At 35.8% G+C, this 11,532-nt stretch overlaps 1 long non-coding RNA gene across 1 annotated transcript in view; it reads left to right on the forward strand.

Annotated features, from left to right (window-relative positions):
* Positions 1-2,962, forward strand: part of LOC110286195 — a 33,292-nt gene extending 30,330 nt beyond the window's left edge. Inside the window, exons 2-4 of the long non-coding RNA XR_002377127.1 lie at positions 159-279; positions 2,145-2,244; positions 2,711-2,962. This is a non-coding gene — a long non-coding RNA (uncharacterized LOC110286195). The remainder of the gene's footprint in view (positions 1-158; positions 280-2,144; positions 2,245-2,710) is intronic.
* Positions 2,963-11,532: the final 8,570 nt, after the last annotated feature.

The raw sequence follows: 11,532 nt of genomic DNA on the forward strand, positions 1-11,532 counted from the left end.
GCCTGTCCCAGAAGCTGTCTGCCTCTGTGGTCCTCACTCTCACCTGTGCAGACTAAGTTCGGCGGAGTCCTGGAGCCAAGATGGCGCTCCCTGCAGGGCGGACCACTGTCCTCAGGCTGGGGATGTTTGTATTTTTATGTTAATTCTGTTTCCTTAAGAGGGATTGCTCTGACAAAGAGTTGGTCCTATACTCAGATGATTTCATGGTTCTGGAAAGGATATGACAGAGGAAGACCCCCTTAAAGAACTTGAAAAATTCAGGAGAACCAAACAGGACAGGTAAATATTATTTGTGCCTTCCTTCACATGGTATAAATGAAGTCTTATGATTGCTTATTACTAAAATTTGCACATAAAAAGAACAGCTGTCTTTCACATGCTCAAACAAGTAGCAGAATTTCACCCTCAACTATTCTGTGTGCCCTACACAATGAATACATATATCTTGTTGGTACTTAAATCCGTTTTGAGATTTGTATATTTCAGAGTACAGCCTTGGAAAGATTCACCCTCAAGCATGATAAATTCACCTGCTTGGACTCCCTATGTCATGGATTCTAGGTTGTCTTTCCTCACTCAACCTTTCAGATGGATCTAGTTAGAACTTCAGTCAATCCCTGAGCCTTTGAGGCATCAGTGACTGGATAATAATCGCTGGCTTGGCTTTCTTAAGGCCAATCAAATCTCCTAGTTTCTCTACCCATCTCCTCCCCTTTAGAGATATTTTGTCACNCCTGTTCAGCCAGAACAAGTTATGGAGAAACATCAGCCCACCCTGGGTTTAGGGGTCTGATAATGGTTATTTTACAAATTATATAAATGTTGTCATTCTAGGAATTTTGGAAATGATCAGAATTTTGAACAGGAAGGAAATAGGTGAAATTGATTATGTAGTCATAATCTTAATTGGTAGAAATCTTTACAATTGATACAGAGTTATCAATATATGAGCATATTTTCTTACATTAGCACATTTCATTATATTGATAAAAAATGAGATTAATATCATTACCCTTAGACAGGCATTGTGCCTACACAACTCTTTCAAGACTACAAAGTTTAGTCCCAGTCCTTCTATGATTGCTATTACAAACTGTTTTCAGATGATTAAGCTATATGAGTTAAAAGGGCCAGATATCAAATTCATGATTATGTTTGATTTCTGATTTAATTACAAAAGTGTGTTTTCAATATATTTCAACTAGAAATAGCTGAGTAGTCAGGATATAACAGTTCAGATTACCTTACATATATCGTCTTCAAAAATGTCAGAAATCTATGGAATGTGATATTTAATGTTATTTAATCATTAGTTGGTAAGATATACCTGCTCCAGACAGCACCCCCATCTAAGTTCAAAGAATATATTGACCAGCTTCACCTTCAGGCAAGGTTCCTATTTGTGGAAAGGCAGCCATTGTGCAGAAATTGCCCATGTCATCTACAGACAATACTGTCCAGAGAAGGACACATTTTACAGAATAGTCAACTACTGGCTTTGAAGAGGCAGTGTCAGCCACCCTTCAAATTTCTGCTTTAATTTCTTTCAGATAGATGATCCTTGGCCAGAAGGCAGAAAACAGATTATCTGAGGTTTTAAAGTATCGGGGTCTGTCTAGGTAGTCAACTGTCTCTTAAGTTTCAGAAGCTATGATTTGTGCTTCCTATATTTTTAGATAATATTTAGCTGTCTTCGGATTTCCAGGGGGGATGACTAATTTTAGTCTCATTATCAAACTCAATTTGTTTACCATTGAGAGAGATATAAGCAGAGACAGAGACAGACAGACAGAGACAGAGAGAGTTTATAGAGTAAATGACATAGTTTTAACAATATAGGCTAAAATCTAAATACTATCCAGGGATAAAATCATAATTCTTTCAGTTAGGAAATGTGGCTGAATACTTTGTCTAATTGGCAAATTAGTGGACTGGATATCATCTGTACCTCATACTGTGTAATTTAGTTAATTTTTATTTTTCTTTCAACTTATATCTGGGAGAAGAGTCGTTTTTTTAATTGTCTTTTGGGTGTTTTGGGGGGGGTTGTAATTTGGACAGAAAAGGTGAGATGTATGGGGAGATGTTGTTTCCCTACTTGGTTCTTGATTTGGTCAATAAAGAAGTCAAAAACTAATTGCTAGGTGAAAGGGAAAAAAGTGCGATCCAGGATGAGGAAGAGCAGATGCAGGGAAAGAGAAGACTTCTGACTAGGCTTTGGAACAAGAAGGATGCAACAACCATGTACGTTCTTAGGGTAACCAGAACCAGTGGCCTCTGTCACCTGTGTACACCTGATATAGGTTAGATGATAAGTTAGGTTTAGAGGTTTTTGTGCCCAGCAATTGTGTTATCTGGCAAGTTTTAAAGTAATAAAGTATTCTAGAGATTTTCTTCCATGGAGCTAAGGTGGGCAGGAGAAAAAGAGAAGATGGGATGATTGGTGGTGGTTTGGCAAAGCTATCTGGGAGGGGCTGGAGGAGTGATCGCAGCTCCCAAGAAAGGTGCCCATCTGACCTTTGGCAAAGTTAGCCAGGAGTAAGAGGTAGCTGGTGGAGTATGGGTTGGCAGGAGCATGATCTCAGAACTAAGCCCCATGCAAAGGAGGAAGCATCTTTTTAAAAATTCCAAGAAACAAAAAGTCATATTTTAAGTTAGATGTTTTCCTTTTTCTTTGTATCCTTTCATCACACCTGCTTCTAATTTACAGGTGATCTCTAAAGTATAGTAGCCCTTCATGTTTGTGTATGGAAGAACTCGGGATAATTTTATTTGTTTTGAGTGCTGCATCCAAGAGAAACTGGAAACTGGTCTGAGCTGTAAAGCTTTGTCTCAATTGTCATTCAGGATCACTTTCCTTGTCTTGTCAAGGTTAAATGACCATAGAGTCTAGGTAATTTTGTCTACATTCTCTGTTAGTATCAAGATTTTTTTAAAATATAGTATCTATTTTTCCAGTTACATATTTTGGCTTGGTTATTTAGTGATATATATGATGAGATGATAAGCATATGCCCTATTTTACTTTATTTTAATATAAATGTTTTAAGATTCTCAGTCACACATGCACCTAAAAGACATTATAATAGGCAGAAAAAAAACCACAAACCCTACATGCAATAAGTGTCATGATACTTTTTCATCTTCCTATTTGCAGTATGTTTAGAAAGGGAGAAAAGATCAGCATTCAAATGCAAGTTTTCTAATGGTATCATCGATTTAACACAGACAATACTATCTTGATACCCAGATTCTCATAAGAAAGTAATAAAAGATTAGCAGTCCAAATATTTAGTAAAGATCAGAAACAAATAGGTCAAGTTTAATGAATATTTTCATCCTAATGTGCTTAGGTTTCCTAGATTTGTAATAAGCAAGCTTAATTTGGTACCAAGTAAATTCATTAAAAAGAATACTCATATGATTGATCTAAATGGTTCCTAAACTCCTATGTGCTCTCCTGACAGCAGTGAAATGGTTCCATGAAATAGGACCACTTTATAAGAATTGAGTGATCTATTTAAGATGCTTAGCATAATGTCTAGTGGTATTTGGTAAGTGTAGTTGAGGATCCTAGTTACTGAGATACATAGAAGACCCCTGGAGAGCTTGTTAATGTGCAGAATTCCAAGTATTACCCTTGAACCTTGTGAATCAAGCAAGATAAATGCCATTTTATTCAACATCCCAGGGGATTCTAATGTAGATACCATGGAAAATTCATCCTTTGAGACACCTTGTCTAATCCCTTTGAAAAATAGGTTTTGCTACAAGCTCTTCCTTTATATATATAAAGTGGATTATGAAGTAATGTGAAGACCTCAAGTTCAGTACATCCAATTATTTAGCCAGGGTTTAGGAAACATAAACTTTAGGTCCAACAAAGATAAAGAAGAATATAATAGAGGTGTTATGCACAGAGTCAGTATCTTACTCACCATTGTTACTGAGTGTTTAGAATGTAGGAACTGACAATATCCTATACATCTTATAACCTACTTCCAAGTACATATGTGAGTTTGATAAGTCCTCACAGAATTATCTTCTCCAAGCAACCTAGTGATGTCTACAGTATAATCCAGATAATACTTCCAAGAATGTAAGAAATATAATAACTCCAAGTTCCTTTAAATGACAAAGAAAAACAAAAATGAAAGGTATTTAGTAACAACTAAAATGCATTTGTGATATTTAAATAGTGCATAGAAGTTTCTTAGGACTGATGCAACTAGAGAATAAAGAATATGAAATAATGATCCCATCATGAAATATATCTATACATACTCTACCTCTATTGATTTACACATAATAAGATATCCAAGCAAATGTACAATTGATAAAATAATATTTGGAGATTGCCAATGGTACATTAAACCAAATGAGCCTGGTATAGATCTGTATGATAATATGACTAGTGTACCATCAAATTCCTCATTCAGTCAGAGAAGATGCACCTAACCGTCAAGAGACTGGAGGCTCCAGGGAGTTTAGAGGTCTGGTTGGGTGGCGGGTGGGGGATGGGGACATCTTTATGGAGACAGAGATGGGGAAGAGGTATGGGATGTGGAAGAATTGGAGGGTGGATTCGGGTGGGAATAAAATTTGAAGTGTAAAGATGATAGATAGATAGATAGATAGATAGATAGATAGATAGATAGATAGATAGATAGATAGATAGATAGATAGATATTTAAAAAATGAAAATGGAGACAGAACTGAGTCTGATGAATACAAGAATGTGCAGAACACAATGCACTGTGGAAGTGAACTCCTGTCCAGGTGAGTGATGACTACAGCTATTCTGTTATAAGGAACGGAAACAATAATATCATTACTAGTTACAGCTACCCCACACACAAAGAATGAAGTAGCTAATGTGAGGTTCTTCACATTTCTTTTCATTCAGGCTAAAATGTTTTTGTCACTGTGCTTAAGAATTCTGTTTTCCATAGTTCCCAATCACAGTATCAGAATCACATTAATTATTCAAGCTATAGCTATAAAAAGAGAACTCCATAGCTTTTGTAACCCTGCAAGTCAATGAAGGGGGTGTTTGACATCATAGAATCTCTCCAGGTTGTTAGTGATTTGTCTGCTGTCTCCTGGCTCAGCCTCTGAGCTCTGGTTGTAAAGTATGCATGATGCTTCTCTTTCCCCTCAGTCCCTTAAATTGGCTCATCAGGCTGACTCTTATCTACTGTATTCAAAACCACACATTCAACATCCTGACAGCTGAAAATACCCGAAGAGCAATCGTGACAGTGTTGGTCAGATTTAGGTTTGAATGTCACTGTCAGCAATTACTAGCTATGGGATTTGGGAAATTTATTTAGCCTCTCAAATACAATATTGGCAATGTGTTAAAAAAATAGACAGGATGAAAATAAATAGGAAGATATGCTTAGTTGTTTAGGAAAATTCTTCTGTGAATGGTAGCTGTATTTTCCTCAATGCTTATCTGCAGCTTATTGTCTGACACCTAGCAACTCCCAGGGCTTAAAGATTCACTTTGATTGTTCCTATTTTGAGCTCCTCCCTGATTCTGCTCTCCTTTGCTGACAGTGACAAAAATAAAAAATAAGCCTTCTGGCACAATAGATCAGAATAAAATATGATCACCTCCAAATGTATTTCTAACTTATAGTGCTGTTACCTAACTAATCTAACTAATCTAGTCAGTGAATTCAAAATACCCTAGAGATCTCTGGATAAAATTTTAGAATCAACCTCTCCCAGGGACATTATAATTTGTTTAAAGTTTTGCCTCGAAGCTCACCTAACCTGTGTCATTTGGTAATCTGAACCTAGATGTATTATACATTAGTTTAATAAAATTATCCAGAAGAACTATTCAGGCTAAAGCTCTAGCAAGGCTGCACTTTAAATATAGGGACAATGTTATATCTTCATGGATCTATCACCTTCCAAAAGATGGCCACTGAAAAATCAAAGAGATTCCACACTGTTTGGTATGATTAGTCCTCCAAAATGGTTGTGCTTTCAGCAGGATGTGAACAATTCTGTTTGCATATTTTACTGCAACTGCCTTTTTGACATAAGACTGGCTTTGAAAGCATTTCTAAGCAGACAGTCTCCATTAAATTGTGAGATCCCTGAGGGCAGGAAAGAGTATACTTTGATTTTTATCCTCAGGATTTAGCATGCTCAGTAAATGTGACATTCATGGAATTTATTTATTAGATTCTAGCTCAACTTGGAGATTGCCTTTTCAGATATTCTCATCGAACATTGACAATAATTATGAAGAGAGATCTTCCTGGCAGGCTGCTGCAGAGACCTCTAGAAGAACATTTCTGAGATTGTATGTATCGTTGTTTTCTTGCCTCTTCATAAAGTGAAAAATATAACTACTATTATTTTGCTTCTGTGTTTTACTTATGATAGCATTTTTGGCATAAAGTGATGTAAATGAAGCCTTACCCAGCTATGGGTGATTTTTTCAATTTTTTTTCCCGGGTCTGTGGCAGCAAAAGAACTGAGATATCGAGATGAATCTGAAATAAGTTTTTTTTCTCCAGATAACTAGATATCATATTTTGCTGGGGGCTTCTGGGGCTCTTTCCTCAACCCTTTAGCCCACATCCATTTTTTTGCTTTTCTGGTCCCCATTTCAATTTCTAACCATGTCTCCCTAGTGTAGTGCTTTGCCTTGAGATGCTAGCACCTGTGAGGATGAGGTACTCTCCAAACTCAGATCCACTACTCAGCATTTGCAAATATGAGTGCCCTAACACTCTGAGCTCGTTCATTGTTTCTCAGACCTTCATGTCTAACTTTAAAGACATGATGCTTTCTCATTTCCCATCCTCCTTGATGCTGATGAATATTTCCATTTACTTGTACTGTTGATTTTTCTCTTAGTTTGTAATAAAATTTGTTCTTAAACTTTTTTCTTAATAGGTTTTAAAATTATCAATGAGCTTAGTTCCCACAAAATAGAACCTCATTTTCCTTATTAGCATCCCCCAACATATAAGACCATCCCTATATCTTCTCACTATTGTCTTTCTCTTTGGTTTTGAGATAGTTTCTCATGTAGCCCAGATTGGCCTGAATCTTACTATGTAGCACAGGATGGCTTGGGATTCATTATCTTTGTGTCTGAGTATCTTAAATACTGAGATCTAAAGGTATATCTCACTATACCTAGTTTCTATTATATTTCAATAAATGATTTTATTCATATTAAAGGATGGAATCTTTTAACAAATTGTTTATATCCATGTATTGACACAAAGTTCCAGAGGTGAGCTGTCAAGTGTCTTCAATGAATAACTTTTCACAAGCTAACAGCTTCTTTTGACATTGAAGGGCATATGAAATAGAGTGGCTATTCATGTGAAATTGGAATGTACGATGACAGAGAAATACATGTTGAATTAAACCAGATTCTCTAATCCCAGTGATATATTCCTGCTTTGTATTTTTAAACTTGTGTATGTTGCAGAACCCTTTATTTCCTCCTAGCCTAATTTGGTCACTTACATCCTATGCTATACATTGATAATCCTATAAAAATAATCTTTTACTCACTCAAGAAGTAGAATCATACTTAAGGATATTTTAGCCCATTTACCTTTCTTCATGCCACTGCTGTAACAAGCTCAAGATGTCCAGGTACATTTCATTTACTGTCTCAAACTTAGTCTTCTTTGCAGTCCATATTTTCAGTGTTTATGCCTATCTCTATTATGACTCAGATGTAAAATTATGATTCACTTTTGATTTTCTCCCTTTTCCTGAATTTGTAAGAGACTCTTTCCCATTCCTACATTCATTAATATCACTAAATCCAGACCTATCATACAAGAAATATTTCTTGGTAGGGATCTTTGTAGGACTTGAGGATTTAGCCTACTCACTACTCAATTATCTCTAAGGGCTTTACATACTAGCATGCAAATTTTGAGATGTGGTGCAAGCCAGAGAGACCAGTGCAGATTTTAAGGGTTGGAAAAAAGTCATTGTTTTGAAAATCACAACAGAACTGAGTATGTCTATTGTCATTGAGTGGATAGCTTAGAAACAAGTATAGGTATATCCCTGCACCATACAGATCCAGGGAGGAAAGTCTCAGTTCAAATTCAACCTGGGCAACATAAGGAGAGCTTTGCTAGAAATACCCTAAAGGGGGGAACTGTTCAAACATGTAACTGGAGGTAGAGAAGTATATGAAGGTACAGAAAAAAAATACAAAGAGAATTGTGTGTAATAGAAAGGAAACCATGAATTCAATGTTCTCTTTAGAACACATAGAGTGAAAGAGAAGGGCAAGACTTGAAAGGCTTTACATGTATTAATATTAAATTCTATTCCTTTCAGCAACAAGTAGAGAAAGTGATAGGAGAATTTTAAGAAAGATAATACATCTTTCATAAATAATCAGATTTTTTGTTTCAGAAAGATAACTCTAGTGACAAATTCATAAATGGATCCAAGTATGGCATGCACTAATGGACATAGGTAAGAGAATTACTGGAGAAATTACTGTCAAAGGAGATGTTTGTGTGCATGAAGCACTATGAATCTGCTAATGAAAACAAATAGGAAACTTGGTTTAGGTGATAGAACCTGATCATAAGTTCAGAGAAAACAGAAAGAAATGAGAGAAAGATAGTAAGCATAAACATATCAAACTTGGACATAAGAAATTGTTCTTCCTAAAACATGAGGGAAAATTGGGTTCAACCCTGAAAAGTTTAAAAGACATCCAGACCCATTTACAATGTTAGAGTCCTGAAATACTGATTAAATGAGAAAATCATAAAATGTGATTAAGAACACACAGAGTCCAACAAAAAGTTCACGAGCTCTTCTCCCATGCCTCTTTAGGAACCCCCTCAACTTGAGCTTCTGGCTTCATTTTCTCACCACCTTCCAAACTGGCACATATCTTTTCTTATCACTTTTCTTTTTCAGTTTTGGCAATCTATAGTTCATTACATAAATGATTTGTCTTCAATAATAATTACTTTTCAAGTCTGGAGCTCGGTTAAAACTCATTCATTGGTTGACACTGTCAAAATGGTTTTGGACCTAAAGACACTTAAATAGGTTAGTTAATATAGGAATCAAGATGGTTCCTTCATATATCTTAATCATTTTAACCATTATTCTATTGTTGTTATAAGACAACATTACAAAAAAATCAACTTGAGGAAAAGGGAGTTTATTTGGCTTACATGTCCATCACAAAGAGATGTTAGTACAGGAACTAAAGACACAAAACTGGAGGCAGGAACTGAAGCAGAGAGCATGGAAGAGCACTGCTTATTTGGTTACTCTGAAAAGATTACTTATTTTGTTTTCTTACAGGATCCAGGATCACTTGCTTGGGGATGGCTCTGCTCTCAGTTGATTAGGCCCTCAAACATTATACAAGAAACTTTAATCAAGAAAATTCCCTACAGACTTGCCTGGACACCCATCTTATGGAGGCATTTTTATCAACTGAAGTTTCTCTTCTCAGATAACTCTAACTTGTGTAAAGGTGACAAAGTTATTACTGGGTAACTATGATTCAGTGTCTCAAGTGACTAAGTTAAAAACCTCAAAGCATACACAGAATGTTGTCAACATATATGGGCTACACCAAAAGAGTTTCAACTTTACAATGCTGCATTAATGATACACATATTTCAAGTGATATACTTAAAGTTTTGCATGTCCATCTCTTACCAAGTGAACTGCAGAATATTTCATGTTACTAGGCAAGGCTGGGTAACACAGACTCTCATGCTACCATAAAATGATGATGGTAAAACAGCCCTTTACCCTTCTACAGTGCATTGAGTAGCCAACTTATTTTCGATATTGTCTGTATTTGTTGTTCTGCATGTCATTATGTCTGTAAAATGGCTGTCCGTGTTTATACCAGAAAACATCAATACTGTATGGTTATAAAATAGACTTTATGTTCACTGCTTTTGCCCAGCCAAACCCTGGTGCAAGGGCACCAAGAGTGCTTAAGGTAAGCAGGATGAGCTGTGATATTAGGTACATTTGTTAGATACATTTTGACTTACAATATTATCTACTCATAACAAGTTTATTAGGATATATTCCTATAGTAAGACAAGAGTGTATGTTCTCTATTCATCTACACACAAATCAGGATGTCTGTAGACAAAATCAAGCCAGAAGTAAAGAACATAGACAAGTTAAAACAAACAGAGTCCAATCTCATTACCAAACCAATTATAGAGTATTTGGCTCTCCCTAGTAATAAAGCATAAACACAAGAACACACTGATGTCCAAACTCAAGCTACGTGATGTTACAGAAATGAGAAAGGGATCGAGGGCAACTTTAGCCAGCCACTATAAATCCATGCTGAAATGTGACATTCTGAGACATAATGGCTCAGTTTGAATTTACAAGTTCATGTATCAGTGATGCCAAAAAGGCAAATATGAATAAGTGCAATGACAACAAAGAACAATGAGGTACAGCAATCCAAGTATAAACCAAAAATCTGAGGTGGTCATAGGCAAGTCATGTCAGATAATCCCATCCTCATTAAAATGACATTTAATAGCTACTTGTATATCCACAAAATCAAGTGATATCTCCCCCTTTAGTGCCACAAAAGTATGAGAAATTATAAGCATTTTCGTATACAGATAGAGTCCGTCAGAAGAGAGCATTTTAGGAAATATCAGTATTTCTTTGCTACCCTGAGGTGAGAAAAAAACTGCAAAAAAGTACACTGTGTTATTAAAAATTCTGCTTATAACAGCATGCTCATACATGCAGGTTTAGCATAATTAGATATTTAAAAACTGTACATCTCATAAATTCAACTGCCAAGCTAACATGCACTACAGTGAGGACTTAGGATTTGCCAAAGAGAAAGCTTAATTAATTTTGTTATCCTCATTAAAAAATAAATAGAGGTAGGAACCTAAGTCACTAATATAAATAAAACAAATATTTTTATCTACAATAAAATATAAATTATAAAGTTAAACTCAGGAAATAGCAATTCTTTTTTAATATCTATAACTATAAAGACATGTGTATAGTCACAGGATTTTAAAGACCTAATAATCTGATAAATCAGTCACTTTGTTCATCTCAATCCCTTACAGATACTACCATTCCATAAATGCTCAATAAATTAATTAGTGAATAAATGAATGAGTAACTAAAGCAAATTAATTAATGCAAGTATTTTTATACAGCTTGGGGGAAAAGCGTTCTGAAAAGAAAATTAAGCAAGGTCTGAGGAATAAATAGAACAGTAAATGAGCACTCTTCTTGAGCTAGCTTGAACTTACATAATAAACCATTCACAAGTACTGGAGAAATAGATGGTACTTAGGTTAAGAGCACTTGCTGAGCTTACAGAAGACCAGAGATTGGTTTGCATTACTCACATCAGGCAGCTTACAGCCATCTGCAACTTCAACATCTTGGGATTCAACATTCTTCAGGTCTTGGGCATGTATATGCACATACATACATACATATGTTCATACATACATACACAAACACACGTGCGCGCGCGCG

The sequence above is a fragment of the Mus caroli genome, chromosome X (assembly GCF_900094665.2).
Source record: "Mus caroli chromosome X, CAROLI_EIJ_v1.1, whole genome shotgun sequence".
Lineage (NCBI taxonomy): Eukaryota > Metazoa > Chordata > Mammalia > Rodentia > Muridae > Mus > Mus caroli.